The 21,725-nt window shown below is 42.2% G+C and overlaps 2 long non-coding RNA genes across 2 annotated transcripts in view; one reads left to right on the top strand and one right to left on the bottom strand.

Moving 5' to 3' along the window:
• The first annotated feature begins 2,151 nt into the window (after positions 1-2,151).
• The window catches only part of LOC119861551, a 33,270-nt gene continuing 13,696 nt past the window's right edge, over positions 2,152-21,725 (top strand). The window contains exon 1 of the long non-coding RNA XR_005294937.2: positions 2,152-2,285. This is a non-coding gene — a long non-coding RNA (uncharacterized LOC119861551). The remainder of the gene's footprint in view (positions 2,286-21,725) is intronic.
• Positions 12,973-17,491, bottom strand: LOC122455794. Its single transcript, XR_006274263.1, has 3 exons — positions 17,482-17,491; positions 15,015-15,020; positions 12,973-13,236 (listed from the first exon to the last, which is right to left on the bottom strand). It is a non-coding gene; the product is annotated as an uncharacterized LOC122455794 (long non-coding RNA).

The raw sequence follows: 21,725 nt of genomic DNA, 5'->3' as shown, positions 1-21,725 counted from the left end.
TTCCAGATACACTGATGGATTAATGCTACTGGTATATTATCAGATAAATACATACTACATATTAGTCATTTTAGCTGATTAAAGCATTTAGAGATGATTAATCTTTCTAAAGCACATGCCCATGTGATCCTCAGATCTAAGGCAAAGTGACAGCTAAAGAAGCATTTCTGATTGAAATGCTCAGCCTGGTTTGGATTATTTATATTTTGTGCCCCCAGGACCAACCAAGAGACCCGGTTAAAAAGCTGAAAGTGGAAGAAAAATACCTTGACACCAGCTGATAAATTATCTATCCTACTGTCTACCTTTCAAAAAGAAGACACCATTCTTCTCCAATCAAAGGAAACAAATACTGTACTAATGAGATGCAGCTCTCCAAGATACAGTTTCCCCCCTTCCTTTTGCCAAATATTTCAAATGTTTGGGGATAAATAAATGTTAATGATTATGATAATAATAATGATAGTGATGCAGCCCTTCTTGAGTCAGTGAAATACCAATTGAAATTGTCCAGAGGGATCGTTGATTTTAATCCTAATTTATCAATAAAAATGACCTTTTTCTTTTGTCTTTCCCATGTACAGCTAGAGAATTTCCCCCCACCCCCCTTCCCCGCACAAACTTAAAATCGGAAAGACGCATTTAGGGAGAGAAATGGGAAAGGGATACAAATCCTTAGGATCAACTTGCAAGTGAAACCCTCAGCTGTAGGAAAGGAGAGAAAAGAGAAATATCCTTTGCAATTAAAACCATGATCTAATTGTGAAGAAGGGGGAGAGAGAGAGAAAGAAAGGAGAGCTATATTGCAGTATCCGTCAGTCCTCTCTGTCTCTTTTGCAAAATAGCGACTTAAGTTCTCTCTGTTCTGCAAGGGCTATAATAAAAATGATGGGGGGGGGAGGGATAATGGTGGTGGGGGTGTCTTTGAAGCTAGGCAGAAACAAGAGGACCCAGAACGCTTGTACTTACCGGTTTGCAGGAGAGATTTTAGCACATCTAAAAATAAATAAATAAAATTTTAAAAAGCTCGAGTTTAAGGATTGCTGGTTTCACTCTCTCTCTCTCTCTCTCTGTACTCCTGCTGAGGCTGAGGCAAAAGGAGAGGAGGGGGAAAAAAAAAAAAAAGCAAGCAAGCCTGAAACGTGCTGGGAATGCAATGAGCCCCTCAATGAGCTTCTTTAGGATGCAGAGCGGCTGTTTGGCACACTCAATGGAGGAGGGAGGAGAAGGGGGCTGCTGCAGGCTCCCAGCTCTGCTGCTGCTTTCTCTGGACACCAGCAGCACATCGTTGGGAGGGAGGCTCAATCACAGCGGAGAATCTCGGGCTTCTCTCTCTTTGTCTCCGTGTGTGTGTGTGTGTGTGGTTGTTGTTGCTGTTGCCCTGGATCAGGCTTTTCCACGTCATGAAAATGAGCTTCAAGAAGGGGAACAAATGAAGGGGGCGCGCTTGGCACCAGGTCGGGGGCGCGCATTTGGGAAGCCCTGACTGTACAGGTTTTTTTTTTTCCGGGGGAGGGGAACGTGGGGTGGGGGAGGAGTGGGAAATAAATCGGACTGGGGAAAGCCAAGAAGAACGAGGAAGGAAGGAGCAGCCGCCAGAAACGAGCCACAGTCCCCTCACCCCAACTCTCAAGGAAAAAGAGCCCCCGATTGCCAATTGCAAATTCCAGCGAGGCGCTCGTGCTGCGGGTAGATGACGGGGAGAAGTGTCTGTCGGGCCAGCTGCTCCCAGACAGGTTCCTCTCCGCGCACAGACACTGCTGCAAAAAGCCAATAGATTAGTTTATGCAGCGCCGTCGGGAGCCGCTCTCCATCACACCTGGATGTCCCAACGTGAAAGCTCGGGAAGCCCCAGCCGGGATGACTTGAACAAGGTGGCTCCTCTCCCCTCGCATTTCCTCGCTCTCTTGGATCCCTTTGCACCACGAGCGGCCCCCCCCCCCTTTCTTTTTTATTGTTTGGTGCAACTCAAGCCTTCAGTCTTCCCCAGGATCCAACAGCCTCCTGCTCGCTTCCAGCTTTAAAAGGAGGCGAAGCAAATCGCCGGGAAGAGACCCGGAATCACTTGGGTAACAACGGCACATTTTGCATTCTGTCACCGAGCAAGGCATCAAAAGCGAAGCGGAGGATTTAACTCCTTAACGGCCGCAAGATTTTTCGGTCTGGCTTTGGACGGGTGGGTGTGTGTGTGTGTGCCCGAGAAGAAAACCATGCCCGATGCTGACTGGATCCGGGAAGAGAATACAACTCAGCTGACATCTTTACACGACAGAGGCAGCAAGAAGGTAATACAGTTTTTCTGAGAAACCGGGGCGAAGGAAAGTGACACTGTGTGGGCGGGAGTAGATTATTTGTTTGTGAAGAGCTACCAGGCGGTAACAGATCACAAGGAGGGAGCGCCTTGCAGCTGCGACTCCAGACTCTGTCCAAATTTACCCTTGGCTGAAATTTAGCTGGCCAGATCGGTTGTCAGGGCGAAGTTCTTTTTAAGCAAGAGAGGGGCTCTTGGGTCAGTAATGCACGTCTCAGTCCCTGTCTGTGCATTTCAAAGATCAAATTCTGATTTTTTCCCCCCAGCTAGGGCAAGGAGATGCAATCCATCCCGTACACTTTATTGCACAGGCTGATTTTTTTTTTCACTCCTACAGTTCGCACACCCTTGGCATGCACATGGGAGACACACTCTACATTCACCAGGAAAGGGGCTCGCTCCCTAGCTTGAAATGGGCATGGCATCTGCCCTCCACCTCTGCTGGGAGTTGCAAGCGAGCCTCCAAGCAGGTGGCGAATCTACCATCCCTTCTGGAAGCCACAAGCCCCTAGGTCCAGAGAGACACAGCAGTCTTAAACCAAACCTTTAACACTGGTATTCTAACAAGTCCCCCTCTCCGCTCCAAATGTGCGGGTAGGTAAGCTTGCCGGAGAGGGGCTTGGCTGGAATCCTTAAAGGGGCAGCAGGTTGGTATAAAAAAAGTTAGTAGGCAAAAAGCCCGGCTGTCAGGAGCACAGATCACTCACTGTCGACTCCCAAATAGCAGGCTAGTGCCCACTCTGTTAATAAGGCCAGGAGCTATCCATATTCCTTTACCACCTCCTCTCTCCCTGACCGCTTGCCATACCTGTCGGGTCAGTAACATCCCCCATATTATTTTAAACATCTCAAGCGCTCGTTAAACCTTTCAATATGGAAGCAGCATTACTTGCTAATTAAAATGCGGCATCATTCATTTGCATGAGCAAAATTTGGTGCCGTCAGGCGAAATGCACTTGATACTTCTAAAAAGGTCGGAGGAGTGGGGGAGTAGGAAAGTGAAAACAGTTTTATTAGATCTCTAAAGAAATAAGAGGGAAGAAATGCCGAAGCAGATTGTACGAGAATGTCTGTTATTCTTGCCAGGAGTCTCTGTCTCGCAGCTGCCTTCCAGACGCACTGGGGTTTGAAATACATTCACAAAAGGTCTGTATTTTTGCCCACTCCACGTTGCCATATCAATAGATCTTTTCACAGGCAGCTTGCAAGTACGGAACACTGCAATCAGGCGAAGTTATCCTGCGCGAATGATTTTTTATTAGGAAAGTAGCAAACGATCGCGGGTAAATACCGATCCGTGCGGAGTGCTAAAAGCTTACCGAGATTTGCTCTGAATGGCTAGGCGACGTCAGGCGAACTCTTTAAGATGTATTACATGCCTAATGCCACCACCTTGTACTTTCACTGCCCCCCATCCCCACCCCCCTCTCCACCCCTGGCCAGCAACTTCCAGCAATGGCACCAAAGAAGGCTTGTAATCCGTTTAAGTGGTTCTCCCCTCAAGTTTTGCAGATGAATTGGGGAGGTGGGGGCGGGGCGGGCAGGGAGGGGGATGGTGGTTGAATACAAATAGCTAAGCATTGCATGGCGCCTACGGTATCACAGGACAGAGCGTTGTGAGCGAAATCTTCGCAGGTTTTCCAAGGATGCCCCCTTTTTATTTTAAATCGGAGTCCTCCCGGATGCAGCAGTAAAGGATTTGGTCCCCAGGAGTTTAGCGGTGGGTTACTCCTGCTGCATGTCTTTCCCCCCTCCTGATAGGATGTCACACAGTGCAATCCCTGCCTGGATCCGCCCTGAGTCCACTGGAGGTGAGATATCTCCCTTCAGCCCCATTGTATCCTTTACCCGTGTCCCGCGGGTGGGTGGCTCCAGCTGCTTTATCCCAGCACCGGCCCGGCGGCGAAACGGCACAGAAGGGGGAAGGAGGAGGGGAGGACAATCCCCAGGGTTCTAGATGCTAAAAGTCTGCAATTTCGATGTAGGGTACTGCAGTCAAATCACAAGGCTAAGGATGGCAATCAACCAGCGTGGGGAGCAGAGTGTCAGGTAACAACGTCGCGCTGCTTGGCTAGGGGGATCTTCAAGGAGGGAGGGGAGATTCCTTAGAAGAGAGACAGAGGCGTCTTCCCGGGCAGACCTGCTTCAAAAGTGCTACTTAGCGGCCACGAATTAACCGAGAAGGGGATTCGATGTTATTTGTCAGCGGCTATGACTAGCCTGTGCTAGAGAGATTGTTATGAAAAAGAGAACTTCTCGTCTGTAATGACTCATCCATTCCACCAAATGCATCCGATGAAGTGAGCTGTAGCTCACGAAAGCTTATGCTCTAATAAATTTGTTAGTCTCTAAGGTGCCACAAGTACTCCTTTTCTTTTTGCGAATACAGACTAACACGGCTGCTACTCTGAAATCGTCTGGGATCGGAATCGTACTTACCAGATCCGTGTTTAGCCCCTGTTCCAACACAGTGAGAGCGACCTCTCTGATGAACTAGAAACAAGGATACCTACCCCCCCCCCCCGCCCGCAAGAATTTCAACCTTCCCTCCTACCAACACAAGGAAATGGAAATCGCCCAGAGGACATTTCATAAACATCTCAGCCCAAGCAAAGAAAGGCAGAAATGCTTTTATGTTTCTGCTTGTTTGGTCGACATACAACCTGCTCAGCACAAGATCCATGTTCAGGGATTGGCGGGAGCACATGGCAAAGCGATGTAGCCTAGGGACCTTTCCTTATCCCTTTTTAGTATTTTGATTTTGACTGGTAAACTAGCTGCTTCCTTGCAAAAGTCGAACCCAGTCCTAGGGCTATAGACTCAGGTAAAGAGTATCTGATCTGTGTGGAGGCTGATGGATGTCTATTTGCAGCGTATTCTTTCACCTTAGCTGCAGCAGGTAAAATGCCCCCTTGTTAAAAAAAAAAAAGCCGTGGACAACTTTTGTGATAAATTAGACAAGGGTACTTGAACAATGATTGCATCTTTTTGAAAAGTACCATTGCAACATTATATTTCCACTGGAGGCGACCATTTCCTCCACTGCAGTCATTCTAATGCAGTCATTTAGTGCTTCATTCAATCTGCAGTGTAAACCAACTCGTTCCCTTTTTAATAGATCCCCTACATAAATGACAATGGTTGGGAGAAAGAGGGAGCTTTCTACCAAGCTCTCTCCGGCTGACTAGAAAGAAATATTCCGAGGTTTAATAGTCTCCTCTCCCTCCAGCAAGCTGTGGCCAGGGTGAACGCAATAAACAGTGCAAGGACAAGGGAAACTCATAGCTGCTGTAACTATTATATACAAGAGCTTCTGTCTAGTTTTCTCCATATTTTGGAAAACCAGCATGCAGCTTCGGCTTTGCAAGAATTGTGTAGATCTTTATTTAGCAGTAATTTAGGAACAACCATAAGCACATGCAATGTTTCTGGGTCTTTATGGATTTCTGTTTAATAATCACTATATAACCACGCGTGTGGTATGCATCTTACGCAGGCACCGTCTGCATAGAGTGGGAGCAGTCCTGAGAAGAGATTCATCAGGCCAAGTGAACATGCGGTATCCCAAGTGGGAGGAGGTGAAAAAAGACACAAGTGGGCTGCGAAGCTTATTAATTTGTGAAGCAAATTCCACATGTAAAAGTGCTTGGGAAAGATATCCCAGGTGGAAAGTTTAGGAGATTGGAATTCTCTGATTATCCACAGACCAGGTACCATAGGGACAGTGCAAGCTTCCCTAAGCCGTCCAGCATACTTCAACATTCATCTGGAGGGACCTACCTATGGGGGTAAGAGCATACTTTATTCTCCATGTCCACTCAGTTTTTGGGTTCTCTCTTGAGAATGCTAACAAAGGTGTCAGTAAGTGCCAACTGCCATGGTGATTTTAAGCTGCCGACATCTTTCCATTAGGAGCTCAGGGCCAGATCCCTCTCCCATTGAAATATAGTGGCATGACTTTTAATGAGTTCAGATACAGGAGAAATTCCTAGATGGAGACCACCAGTGCTTTTCCCAGGCCGCAAAATAGCAACCACATGTTAATATCATTAGTGACTATAGACCTGGGCTAAATTCAAACTAGTGAGGAAGAGGTAAAAGGCTTCAAATCCTATTACTAGTCCATTACTGAGCCATCCATTTGCCCTGTAAGATACTACTTTGTCTGTTCTGTTAAGACAAATGTAGTTAAAATAGATTTTGTTTCCTCAGGGCGAAAAACTGTCTTTAGGGTCATGTATGTATAAATAGTTTAGACTGAGGAATTCGAGTGAAGATGTTGAAAAAGAAGAACCACAATATAGTATTTTTTTGGGGGCATAACATGTTCATTCAATACTTTGTATGGTATAAACCTGCTTTTTCAACATTATTTAGTTTATTTATCAGATGGAATTTAGCCAATGGGATTTATCCACACTACTGGGGGAAAGAACATTTATTCTAGAAGCTGAGTCAAACTGGTCTAATCCTAATTTAGAAACCAAGATCTCCTTGCTACTATACCAACATGTCAAATCAATTTCAAGTGGAAATGAACTGTGCTACTGGTGGTGGGACATATATGGTCAGACAGAAAGGACTGAATCCTCCAGTCCCGAACCCACTGAAGTCAGTGTAAATATTCCCGCTGACTTCAAGGTGAGAAAAACTGGACCTTATGGACCCAATTCAACTTCCATTGAAATTAAAGGGAATCTTTCTACTGATTTCCATAGGAGTTGGGTAAGGCGCTAAATTAAGATTATTTCAGCTTTGTTCAACTGAAGGCTCTCTTTGCACTTTGCACTCTACAGTACAGATATCTAGGCTGACATTTCATTTATAAATCGAAACACAGATTAGTTTAATTATATAAATATTTGTGAACACATACGCATCCGATGAAGTGAGCTGTAGCTCACGAAAGCTTATGCTCTAATAAATTTGTTAGTCTCTAAGGTGCCACAAGTACTCCTTTTCTTTTTGCGAATACAGACTAACACGGCTGCTACTCTGAAACCTGACATACGATATTAATTATACATAATATATATAAACTTGGGATTTTCTAAGGGAGTTAGGTATCCAGCTGCACTGAAATTCTTTAGGATTTGGGCACTTAGTTCCCTAATGGCCATTTGGAAATCCAAGTCATAATTTTTATGATTATTCAGTTATTAACAAATAATTACACATTACCCTACAGAGTACCAATCTATTATATTTTCCATGGTAGATCCATCGTAACTGATATAGCAGAATGACATGCAGTGTACTTCTGTTATGAGATCAAAGATACAGAAATGTAAGTTATCACACATTACCTACTAATTTACAGGTCCTAAACTAATTTATGTTGAATTTAAGGACAATTTTCATGTATTTTACATAGAAAAACCCTCACACACAGGGACCCTTAGACAAATTACATGAGATCAGTTTACAGCCATAGGGATTGTTTGCTGCAAAGTATTTGAAGGTATGTGTGAATATTAAAAAGGAGCTGAGTAAGAGGGGGAAATGGTGAGGATTCAAACTGAACAGCCAACACCATTAAATTATGATATTAATTTGCAAAATGTTATTTAATGCAATATTATATTTAAGAAAGAGGCCACATGCCAATCTTTTGCACATCTTCTATACCCGTCAAAAGATGCATGTGTTCTGGAACACCACATTCAGCACTCTCTCAAAAAGTTTAAGTGTCAATATCTTTTCTTCTCCAAGCTTGTGTATTTTCAGAGTGATGGAGGAGTTGGTATTACCAGATAACATTAAGAAATGGATTGTAGTAACTATTTAATAGCAAAGGAGTTATTCTGAAAAAATGGAAACCTGCAATTCCTTCCTCATACGCAGACTGACTTAGTGAGCTCTCTACTACTGCATTAATGGAAAAAAAAGACTGTCTCATAGAAATGCTTGGAAAAAATATTAACATGTCTGGTCACACATGAAACTATTGCATACTTTTGTAGTATAGTATATATTAGTCCCCAACACTTATTTGTTTAGGGTTTTTTTAGCATTTATTTATCTATTTACTCACTTTAATAATTAATATCCTGCATGACCTCTATGGGTTCAGGGGTTTGTTTGCTTTTTTTTGTTGTGTTTCTTCCATGTTTTGCAAATAGTGAATATTGAATTTTGTTATTCATATGCTACTTCCATCTTGTGTATGTATTCATACATGTTTTGTTTTGTTATGTATTTATATTTTACATAAAAACAAAAAAGTAAATAAAAGAAAGAGAAAGGTACACAAAATTAGCTAACACAGTCAACAGATGCATGGGACATAATATATAAAAATCCAGACCTAGTGAACATTTCAGGGGCAATTTTTAACTAATGGTACAATAGTCTTGAACATTTTCTCTGTTACATTAGGCACAGATAAATTACTTGTTTCTACCTCAGCATACAACCCACATTTTTTAAAAGAGTCCAAATATTTATTTTGGCCAATGTCAGAAAACACACTCCAATTTATGTGTGAATTTCTCATTTACCTTTATTAGGGTAATATGCAGCCATGCTTATGCATACACAATTTCCTGTGACAGCAAGGAGAATTTCATGCATGGATCAAAAGCCAAATAATTCCCTTAGGGTGTTCCCAGAAATAATGAACTCTCTCTGTTATAATGCAGAAATGTGGCTTCTTCAGATGCTTTCATGCTCCAAATAGAGATTTCTGCAGCATGTCAGCCACAACCACATTGGTGCCAAGGTACTGCATCTTCTTTGGTGAAGCCAAAGCAGGGCAGTTTTAATTCTCTGCAACACAAATACAAATTCTGATATATTGAATTAGGTTGAACACTGATGATGTGAATAAGGTGACCAGATGTCCTGATTTTATAGGGACAGTCCCAATATTTGGGGATTTGTCTTATATAGTATGACAAACCTCTGTCCTTGTCTGCGTGGGTCCTGCGTTTTCTGACGGATTTCACTAGCCTCAGAGGCTCACTGTGACCCTCCACGTAACCCTTCTTTCTCTAGAGTCAAGGGTCACAGTCTACTGAGCCATTTTCATCATAAGTCAGCGAGGGAGGTGAGGAGAAGTTATCCTTCCTTGCATAGTCTCTGTTGTCTCCCAGTCTCAGTGATTAAAAAGGGGGCAAAGGTGGTGGGGGGAGGGAGCCCGGGCCCACCCTCTACTCCGGAGTCCAGCCCAAGGACCCTATAGTATGGTAGCTGTCCTTTTAGAAACATGACATGTACAATTCCCTGGGCTACTTCCCTCACAGCAGCACTCACTTCCTCAAGCTCTACTTCACCCTTACCTCAGGGACTCCTTCCTTGTGCCAGATATGGTGTGTACTACTCAGCCTCTCCAACAGCGCAACTTCCTCCCACAGCTCCTGACATGCACCCCCACCTGACTGACTGGGAGGCTTTTAACTAGTGTCAGCCAGCCCCTGATTGGCTTCAGGTGTCCCAATCAACATAGCATTCTCCCTGCCTTCTGGAAAGTTCTTAATTGGCCCCACGTGTCTTAATTGATCTGGAGCAGCTTCCATTTCACTTAACCTGGTACCAGGGATTTGTTTAGCTTGAAGCTAATATATCTATCTCCCACTACTTTTCTATAGCCCTCTGGTCTTGCCCCATCACAATAGGTAATTATTACCCCCCTCCCATGTCCTGATTTTTCACACTTGCTGTCTGGGCACCCTTGGTGTGAAGGAAGAATGTAGATTTGGAAATTCCTTCCACAGCAAGAACCACTGACCTAATATCCAAGTGGCAAGAAGAAGAGGATTTAAAATGAGATCTACTGCCCTGCTCATGTGCTAAGATCCTTAGGCAATGTGGAATGTTATCTTCAGATCCCTCCGAGTAAAAGATTTCATCCAGCATCGCGGGCTACTCATGTACTATCAGATTATTTCTACAAGTATCTATTTTATGTGTGGTGATTTCCATTTGCAACTACTAGTGCTGAGTGTGCTTTTCACCAGTAGATCTGTCTTTTGTGCATGCCACTTTCTTTGCTTCATTTGAGTATGTAAAGATAGAGATTGCCCAAGAGTATGTACTGGAATCAACAGTACAGATTTGCAAGGCATCAGTTAGAGTTAGAGTTTCCAGAATTAGAAACATCAGCATGAACAGATCATGTCATGGAAATTCATCAGCATTACTCCATAACATGAATAATTTTACAAAGTATATTGATAGAAGCTGCTTCTGTCTTGCTGAATATTGTGTGAAGAAAGAAACTTGCTGCTCATATGAAAAGAAAAGCTCATATTTGAAAAAGGAAAGAATGGGCTGCAGCCCAATTTAACAATCCAAATCAAGGGACCTCAGGAGGTCATCTAGTCCAACCCCCTGCTCAAAGCAGGGCCAATCCCCAATTTTTGCCCCAGATCCCTAAATGGCCCCTTCAAGGATTGAGCTCACAACCATGGGTTTAGCAGGCCAATGCTCAAACCACTGAGCTATCTCTTTGCTGTATATCGCATGGGAGGATAGTGAGAAAAAACACTTACTTGGACAGCTATCCATATAATCTATGTGTTTATATCATGTAATCACCGGGGTGTCTGAACTACTTAGTAAACTATCTAAAGTCAGCAACTAGACTAAGGAACTAGATTAAACACACTAAATCCCTCATTTTCTCCTCCCTTCTCCCTGCATATAGGTGAAATCCTAGCCTCACTGAAGTCAATTGGAGCTTCACCATTGACTTAAATAAGGCCAAGTAATAAGATTTACCCTCTTTTCCTCTTCTTCCATTTCTCCCTATTCTTTCTTTTAGAATCTTCTATTAGACTTAGTTACTCTTTGAAGTTATTAAAAGCTAGGATGTAGATGTGGGCTTTATATTTCATGCCAAAGGCAGCCAGATGAATAGTCATTGTAATCTCTCATGGAAGGTCATGGGCCAGATGCTCATGTCACCTTCTCCTGCAAGCCTCACCCGCCTCTCTTGTTCTTGATGACACAGCTGTTATAGTAGAGTCTGATCTTGAATACAGAGGCAGTAGTATCTGATCTGACATCAACTCAGCTCATTAAGGTTTTGAAAATCAAGAGAGGTTGACTGATTCTGACCTAACTTGTACTGGAATAATTTAAGTCAAAGAAGATATGCTGGTGTAAAACTGGGTAAAAGAGCGAAGGAACAGTGCTTAGCACCTTGAATATCATCTAATATCTGACAATAGTCACCATAGTATTCAGATTTCTAGCAGTTGATGGCTAAATACATAATCATGCTTTTGAGACAATACTTTTAAACCTAAAGGCAATAATTTCCAGCTTTCTTGTCTCAAAGAAGGTGCTTTAAGTTAATACAAATTGGACGATTCTGGAGAAAAACTGTTTTTGATTTATTCAAATAATCAGTGTATTTGCTTACTAATTTACTTGGTCTTATGACATTTTAAATAGTATATATCTTGACATTCTGTTAAAAGGATTAATGTGAGCAACCATTCTTTTGATTCCAAATGGACATGCTCATTGGAAGAAACTCTATCATGGAAGAAAAGAATGACTTCTTTCATAATGACAAAGGAAGTAAAAATAAAATAATTGATTTTAAATGACATACCTGTAATCTGCAATAATTTTCACCAGGCACCAAAAAAGGTTGTTCTAAGATTTTGGGGAAAAAATATCAAATATTTTCAATTCTGATCTTTCCAGCCTCACTGAATCTTGCATTTAATATTTTGTCCATATACCCATATGCTACAAGCAGTAACCAGTAATACTGAATTCTTCTCTATTGTCTGATGGGTTTTTTTGTTTGTTTGTTTTTGGTGGGGAGAGGGAAAGGGGTCAGATCTTGTATTCTTTTTTCTCCCAAAATTCCCATTGAATTTAATAAGATTATTGACATGGAGGATCAGGCCCAGTGTTTGTCACTCTCAGCAGTCATTCATTTTACATTAAGGAATGAAATGTACATGATCCCACATTCCATCCTTATGCAACCCTTCTGCCCGTCAGAGTTGGCAGCAACAAGGGCCGGGTTCAGTATCTAGGGGTTCCATTCCAATAATACAATGCAAAATCGGCTCGAGCCCCCACCCAGTGACCTGGGACTAATATATATCCCCCCCGCTGGGTGCCTCCAAGAGGCAATACTTCCCCTCTCATAAGCACAGAGTCTGAGTGTAGCAAAAAGCCTTTTAATAACAGAGAGAAACAATGTGGCATTATGTTGGGGAAACGCCACCAACCGGATTCATAACCCAACCCATGAGCAAAAAACCCATCCCAAGCAAATTGGGGCATGTCCTTTCCCTTTGGTCCTTGAGTCCAGCAATCCAAAATCACCCAAAGTCCAACGACCCAAAAGTCTCTCTCCCTGGTCAGGGCAGCCCCAGAGTTCAAAAGTTTATCTGCAGAGTTTTACCTCTCAACCTGGGTGGAGGTGGGGGGTCAAGGGGCATCTTGCGTGGTCCAAAGCTGATTGTCCCACCTCTCCATGGGGCTCTGCTCTGCCAGCTGCCCCCATGAGCTGCTCCAGGCATCTGACAAACTGCTCCACTCCACCAGGCGCTCTGCTCTGCCAGCCATCCCACAAACTGCTCCACAATATATCTTCAGGCTCCCCCACTATTTAACACAACATTTAGTGATTTCAGCTCTTAGTAAGTTTAGCTCTTTTGTGATTTCAGCTTGTAGTAGGGGAGCCTCAGTGCTGGTGCACCATTAACCCAAAGTGAATTCAGCTCAGCAGCCTGTAACTAGACTCCTAATGGAATCAAAATTAGCTCTGATATTCCACAGTGAAAAGAAAAGGAAGTGCAATTAGCATGTAAGACCCTCACCAGGAGGCCCATGCCACCAAGTATTGATACCTATCCCCAGCCTCTCTCCTTTCACTGGGTTTTGGAACCCATGACCCTTGCCTAGCGAGTGCTGCTTAGTTGCTGATGAGTCCTCCATCATAACAAAAGGCCAATCTCAAGATTCTGGAGGGATCTAAATCATGATTTTTGAATGCTTATTGTTTGGCGTACTGTATTATTTTTAATGTCATTGTATCTACTTACACTCTGTACCTATTTTTCATGCAAAGTTCCTATTAATTTTGATTGCAATTTTGCATTTGTAAGTGTAAGCAGAGTCAGGATGAGCTCTACCCTGACATCTGGTGGCGAGTAATGGTGGATTGTGGAAAAGAACTTCAGGGGCTGATCTCATTTGCATAGGCACACCTACCCTACCTAGATGGTCACTTTGGCTGCTGTAGGAGCCCCAGTTTCTCTGTTATTGGGGCAGGAATAAACTGTTATTATCCTCATTATGTGAATCAAGGACAGTGGAACTGTACTTGGCCTTTTGTTATGATGGAGGACTATGATGTTGTAGCTAAGGATACAGTTTTGGTGTGATTTTCAGTTATAGTTTTTTAACTGGACATTACTGAGTTGCAGGTCCTGTGTGGGAGTATAGGGACAGGGGATTTGATTCTGACCTCACACCACTGTAAATCAGAAGTAACTCTACTGAAATGTGAAGTAGCTCTAATTTTAAACTGCAGGGAGGGAGATTACATGTCCCAACAAAATGGCTATCTGACCTTGGACATCCTCACAAAGGAATGTATTTTACGTTATAGTTTTTTAACTAATTGACAAAAGGCTTCTGTCAGGAAAGATAAAACTAACTACCTGGATAAAGTTTAGTGGGTAGGAGACTGGACTTGGAGTTACAAGACCAGGGTTCTATTCCCAGCTCTGCCAATGAGCTGCTGCGGCACTTTGGTCAAGTCACTTCACCTCTCCGGGCTTCTGTTTCCCCTCCCAGCTTTTAACTGTAAAATGCTTACTCATATTGAGTAGCCCTTTACTCCTTCAGTAGTCTGATTGAGGAACCAAGATAACTCACTGATTATGGACGTGCTACTCAACATAGGCTGGCCTGATCTCAACCTGCTAGACTATAACCGGTACAATAATAATACCTGCTCTGTTTCAAGCCAGAAGATGTGTTGTAGAACTGGGAAAATTCAGTGTCCATTATATTCTGCTATATTAACTGCTTTTGTTCTGGTTTACAAAATGAGTGAAAATTAATTTACAGCAATTATCTCTTGCGCCAGGCAAGCTGCAGCACCCATCTGCAGAGGCCAGCTTGGAGCAAGAAAATGATTTGCCATGGTGATCGATTGTATATTATAGAAATGCCAAAGAGCCAGGCAGGACCAGGGTTCTGTTGTGCTAGGTTCTTTATAAACGTGGAATAAGAAAGGCAATCACTGCCCCCAGAAAGTTTTCAATTTAAATAAATATCTATGTGAATGCATATATGGTCATCCTCTTTTGTGCTAAAAATTTTTGGTACTGTATTCATACACGAGATCACCCAGAGCCCGATTCTGGTCTCTCACCAGTTTTTTAAACCCCAAAGCTCATTAGTTTCAAGAGCAGTTATTTTGTTATTAATTTCCAGTGTGCCATACAGGAGATCTAAGTTTAGCAACATCTCTAGTAAAGCCACATGAATATATAACTCTCAGAATATCTTCTACACTTGTATAGTGTCTCACTGTCAGGTATTTTTTCAGTGCTGCTGTGTTGCTAGCTAGGCTCTGCTTAGGTATAGCTGCTTCAGCCCATGACAGCTGCTTAGGTCTTTTTTTCACTTTTTTACCACTGGAATCCCAGCTAAGAGCAGGGCCTTATTGTGATAGGCTCTGTGCAATTGCATTATAAGAGATGGTCCCTGCCTTGAAGACTACAATCTAAAAAGGCAAGACCGTTAAAAGCTGGGAGGGGAAACAGAAGCCCGGAGAGGTGAAGTGACTTGACCAAAGTGCCGCAGCAGCTCATTGGCAGAGCTGGGAATAGAACCCTGGTCTTGTAACTCCAAGTCCAGTCTCCTACCCACTAAACTTTATCCAGGTAGTTAGTTTTATCTTTCCTGACAGAAGCCTTTTGTCAATTAGTTAAAAAACTATAACGTAAAATACATTCCTTTGTGAGGATGTCCAAGGTCAGATAGCCATTTTGTTGGGACATGCAATCTCCCTCTCTGCAGTTTAAAATTAGAGCTACTTCACATTTCAGTAGAGTTACTTCTGATTTACAGTGGTGTGAGGTCAGAATCAAATCCCCTGTCCCTATACTCCCACACAGGACCTGCAGCTCAGTAATGTCCAGTTAAAAAACTATAACTGAAAATCACACCAAAACTGTATCCTTAGCTACAACCAAATTAGGCAAACTCTTGAAAGCAGAAGAACTGCAAAAATGCCGACATTCTATGGCCATACATACCTTCCCAATTCTCCCCTGCCTTGCACCTGTGCAAAGCAGGTGAGCACTACTGGGTCAGAATGGCAGCATTTTACACTCAGCTTGCACATGTGTAAATAATTATACAAGGCAGTGGAGAATTAGGTCCACCAGGACTGATTAAAGAGAAAGGAAAAGGAATAGGCTTTTGCATTTTGGTTTTCATTTTACAATTTAAAACAGTGTCACCTCTCAAATTTCTTTATACATTTTTTTAATGTATCAACATTCTAAATAGCATATAATTAATTTTTAAAATGCACATTACACTAGCCTTACCCAAAACAATGCAATTCTATTTTATAGAAATAATTAATGTTTTATCTCATGCAGTTTTACAAATTATCCATACAAAGCTCGTTTTAGGGAAAGCTGCTTAGAGAGATTTCAGGGGACACTAATCCACAGGACTTTCATTGAAATACTAAACACAAAGTCATATGAAAACCTTATCATGGCAAACCTAATTGAAACATATTTGCAATAATATAGTACTAAACTACAAAAATCTCAAACACACCATGTAGGTTCTGAATTATGGGTTTGTTATGTATATTGTTGGAACATCTTTAAAACTGCATCATTTCTATTTGTTTGTACAGAGGAATAAATTAGTCATTAACACACACACACACACAATTTAGATATAGAAACCCTGATGATCTTTGTGTTTTCCCCTTCTTTCTGATCTTGCAGAAAAATAATTAAGAATATTGACGCTATTAAACAGTCACTGTTTATACTTCCAGCTTTGTGGGTGGCTAACTATTTATGTTGCAGGACCCTAAGCAGAGAACTGTGAGGAAAGAGCACACACACATACCACAAACACCAGAGTACTGCTTTGTGCAAGCTGATTTTTGAGAACATGGGTTTTCCAACCTCTGAAAATACTGGTGAATATCAAACAGCACCATAATTATTATGCTAGGTCAAGTTTGCTGCAAAAGCCTTTAGGCTCCCCCAGATGGCACTTTCATGTCCTGTTCTCCCAATGAAAAGGAGTACTTGTGGCACCTTAGAGACTAACACATTTATTAGAGCATAAGCTTTCGTGAGCTACAGCTCACTTCATTGGATGCATTTGTCAAAAAGAAAAGGAGTACTTGTGGCACCTTAGAGATGCTCTAATAAATGTGTTAGTCTCTAAGGTGCCACAAGTACTCCTTTTCTTTTTGCGAATACAGACTAACACGGCTGCTACTCTGAAACCTGTTCTCCCAATGCTGAGGTTGGTCAGTTACCCTCAAAAGGTTATAGCTAGCAGAGCAATTTAGGTTTAGAAGCTCAGAAGGTTGATCCCAGAGCAACAGCAGCCTTTTGGAATTAGTCACACACTATTCCCAGCGCTGGGAGGAAGAGAAAGCAACAGCTTCAATGTGAGCTGGACTTCCCCTTTTAGTAGACAGTTGCTCCATTTCCAGTCCAATCTACCAGAAAACACTGAATGGAATAAAGCTGGTATCCTCAAAACAGGCTTCTTTCTTTGTATATGACTCTGTTTCCTTGTGTGTGCTTCATACAGTTGTGCCTATGGTGCAGTCATAATAATGCACATTTTCACTAGATCTGGATCATTAATGCACACTTAATTTTTCTAGCAAAAAAACCCTCTTGCTCCTGGCTTCAGGTTTTCAGTATCTGCTAGTGTATGTAAAACTAGTGTATGTAAAGCTAGTTCATAAAGAATTTTTACTTCTTTATTCTCTTAGTAACTGACTTGTATCTCCAGTTCATCCATCCTTTTTGAATTATTTGATTTTTGCTAATGTATTTAAAAAAACCTTTATTTACTCCTATGGGCTATTATCCACACCCCTATTATTTTATATAACGTACTGTGTGAGGGCTGAGACATATATAGGTCAGATCATCTCTCCCTTTAGCTCTGAATGTGTGTGGGGATACTCCATGCACACTCTTCCCTTATCCATGTTCCTTGCTCCCCATATCCTGAAGATGGCTCTCCAGAAGCTGTAGAGTTAGTTTGGGAGTAGGGGGAGTCAGGGCAGGTGAGTGGCACAGTGGGTGCATCAGCAGTGGGGTCCAGGGTAACAAACATCATCCTTCCCCCTCCCCAACTCATGGAAGTTATCTAGGCTATATTAATTTTTTCTATGAATTTCTTCTCCTTAGGAGTCATTGTGCCCTGACAGGGCAGGGGCTGGAAGGATTGCGTGGGAGCATCTAGGAAAACAAAGATAGTCTCCAAACTCTTGGCCTCATATACTGCAAAGAGTAAAGGAACACAACATATGGTCAGGGGCTTAAAAGAAGTTGCCGACTCATGGAAATGACAGTCCTGGTTTCAAGTGGCTTGCATGACCATTAAAATCTACCAAAGGTTATTTCAAGCCATTGCAACATCATAATCTTATCATGTGTGTATTACAGCTTTGTGGAAAGTCAAGGTGTCATGTTGCATCTTGCAGATGTTAAAAGGAGCAGTCCTTAATAAGGGGAAGGAGTTAGATATGTGTCTTTTCTCCCCTCTGCTCATCAGTTACAACAGATTTTGAAGCTAATGTGAGATGGAAAGGATTAGAAAGGAAACAAGAAGATTCCCTCTCCTCTCAAACTCCAGCTGCATAACATGTAGTCCAAACAACAAAATAGCAACTGGCAATTTAAAGGTTGTTTCAGCAGGAGACTCCCACCAAATTCATATGTTAGAGGTTTTATTTGTTGTTATTTTATTTAGTTCTAAGTAGCTTTATTTTAACCAAAGATACACACTAGAAAATTTACAAATGCCGATCCAAATTATGCCCATTTAACTTGGGTGTAAATAGTGAGTAACTCTTCGAGTCAGTGAACTTTTTCTCAGATTGCATCAAAGTGAGCAAATACTTTGGCTTGAACAGAACAGATAAAAATAAAACAAGCAGTGAGCAAAGCCAATTATGTTCCACATTGCCTAGGGATGGTCAACCTAATTTACAGCTGACAGTGATTTGATCGACTGTATCATATTTTCTGACCTAGCATTTGGAGTAATTTTTATTCTAAAACAATCATTACAATATAAGACTTTCAGTACCATCAGTGTCACCATGACAAATGCCCACATGAGCATTAGCCTTGCTGCTAGGGTTTTTCTTCCAATTTTTCATTGCTTGGCATGTTCTAGAAGGTAGCTGGATGTGTTGTTCCCTGATTCTATCCTCAACACAAGCCCCAGGCATGGCAACTAATGGGTCGTGTAAGGGCTGCTATGCCAAATACTACCGTTTTGTCAGTGGGGTGATGTTACCTGTCTCTCTGCTTGTAATTTTTTCAGTGGCACCGAATTTAGCTCATTTGTTCAGATTGTAACTGAAGAACACCAGTCTGGGGGCTTGGCAGAACATTTTTTTCTTCTCTTCCTCATCTCAGATCCAGTGGTGCAAGTAGAAATCATTTCTTGCTGGTACTGCACTCATGGGAGAGACACAAGGGAGGGGACACGTGACCTCCCCACGTGACCCTCCATGTGACTCTTCCCTGCCCTGCCCGCACCCCGGGGCCCCCACGCTTTCCCCGTCCCCTCCGACTCTCCCCTTTGTAAATACAAACATTAACATGCTTAACTATTCACTTTCCCCCCACATATGTACTATTCAGTCTATTTATATGGAATATGGGAGTTGGGTGAGGAGCCATTTCAGTATATTTATGACTTATTAAAAGACAAATTTTAAGTACAACTGTATCCTAAACTGCTTTATGGTATTGCACCCAAACATTGCATTTCAATGGGGAATTCAACTTCTTTTAACTCCTGAAACTCTTACCAGTCCTCAAAAGTGATCCATAGTCATGCAAATTGTCCCATTGTCTTCAATGGGATTGATCAAATGATTAAGGGTTTACAGGATTAGGTTCCAAGTTTGTAAATTGTTCTGGATGAAACTGACAATGTTTGAGCTGTCAGATCAGAAGGAGCTTCATTCGAATAAAGGTGGGCAGATGTGTGATAAGTCTTAGCTCCGTTGCTAAGATGAGGAACATATTTTCAGCAAAGTTCTTGGCAGATTCCTGAGGCAGCTGGTTTAAGGCCATCAGTGTCTGACATTATAATCTTCACTTATAGTTCTCTCACTCACAAAGCTGGAAAATGAGGCATTTGTTTTCGTTGTTTTGCTGCTCCAGTTCCAGTTAACAAAATGCATGTTAGACTAGTTTGGCTGCAAGGAAGAATTCTGTGTATACTGGGGACAACTTCTGATCTGTAAGGCTGCAGAACTGGGCTAACATCAGAATCCAAACATCCTCTGGTCAGTGTAAGCGGAGGCATTCCTCTAATGATTTGGACTTGATGTGATGCAGTATGGATGTCATGGATAATTCAGACCAATGGGGTGAAACAAAATAAAAGACACTGTTTAAACACCTTCCACCCCGCAATCCCTCCCCTCTTGAGGACTCCTGACCAAGGTAACTGCACAATACGTATGCTAACAAACTTAAACCAAGCCTTTGTTTAAGTTTGTTAGCATATGTATTGTGCCATTTAAAGAATGAATGCCCTCTGGAGCCACATTCTGCTCCTTAAGGAGTAGAGCACAGCCCTGGCTAGCCCCAAGTCTTTCCATACCCTGTACCCACTAAAAATCTCTTGCTGGTACTACGTACAGGCGGGCACCGCCCTACTTGCACGCCTTTTCAGATCCTCTCTAACTTTTCCCCCCTACGTGATTTTATTCTTTTGATGGATTGATTTTTCCCCCCTAAATATTTTGGGATATATTATGTCCCACAGTGCATTGCTGTGCTGTCCAGGAATATGCAGGGAAGGAACTGCAAATCATTGAATTCCCTCCCTGCTCCTCCCTTGCTTCAGGGGGAGAGTAATTTGCTGCTGGGCTATGCCAACCGTAGATAACTACCCACCTCCCTGTACTGGCCCAGGTCTGTGGGCTGGCATACTGGAGTGCAGAGACAAGGCACTATCAGTCCCTCCCACCTGCAGGAAGGAGCCGATGCGACACCCCCTTTAATCTTGCATGCACTAATCCAAGATCCAGGTAGTCAGTGTGCAGGCTTCAAATGTTGTCTTACTTCCTCTTACTCCTCTGTCTAGGCACACAATCTGGCCTTCTGTCTAGCCCTTTATCACCAGAACACAGTGACACCCAATTTATTTCCATCCATTATTAACAAATTACCGGTATTCTTACTGTTTCCTCAAGAGGTCTGATCCTTGATTTTTCTAAACTGTTGGGGCTGGCTACTCTGCAGAGGACATATCCTATGCTGGGTGGTAAGACCCAATGTATGGCACAGAAATAAAGGAAAGCTTAGTGAAGGCTATTGGAGGAAGGGAAAGGTGGGGATGAAGACTTCTGCCCTTGAACATGGGAGATTTTGCACTACCCACCTGCTCAAGTCAGATGCTGGTAATTAGGATGTAGTGCATGTGCAGAGGACTTTGCCTAATTATTTTGATCTTTTTTTTGTTTGAGCTGTTAAACCTGGAATTTCTTTTTTTCCTGTGCAATATCTGGTAAAGATTGCTTATCAAATAATAGCTAGGCACCCTGCTACATATAACTGGGAGGACAAAGGGCCATAATTATGCAAAACCTCTAGTATAGAAGCAATTGGGAAATATTGCTAAGATTTGCTGTAATGTATTGCATACATATATTAATACCTATAATCCATCCAAAAAGCTACGTGAAAAGAACATTATTAAGGGTTGTAAAGTGAAGCACTCAGAAGCTAGGAAATGCCAGAATTGTGGTAACCAATGTACTCTTAATTCTGCTCTTTATGTGTTTGAATTTTAATAGGGTGTCTAATTACATGAGCACATATTTTTTTCCACCCAGGACCAAAAAAACGAGGGTGAAAGTGGAGAATGAATATATTTGGGTGACCCATCTAAACATCAATTAATTGAAGCTTGGTCACATGGGTTTATGTACTTGGAGTAAATCCTGAGGTCCTTATGCTTTACTCAGACAAACTTGTATTCCTTGTATACAACCTGTCGTTAAAGTTTGGTTTAAGAAAATCTCAATTTGGTTCAGCAACATCTCTTAATTGATTGGCAGTCACAAATGGGTGAAGAGAGCTTCAGTAGGTCCCCAGGCTCTGTTACCTCAGGTGAAATAAGTGGGCAGAGTGGCTGTGAAGAAGGGAAGCTGCACCAATGTGTGCCAGGAAAG

This window comes from Dermochelys coriacea, chromosome 9, assembly GCF_009764565.3.
Source record: "Dermochelys coriacea isolate rDerCor1 chromosome 9, rDerCor1.pri.v4, whole genome shotgun sequence".
In the NCBI taxonomy this organism is placed as follows: domain Eukaryota; kingdom Metazoa; phylum Chordata; order Testudines; family Dermochelyidae; genus Dermochelys; species Dermochelys coriacea.
Note: the sequence above shows the minus strand (reverse complement) of the source record. Positions and strands in the feature narration are given on the sequence as shown.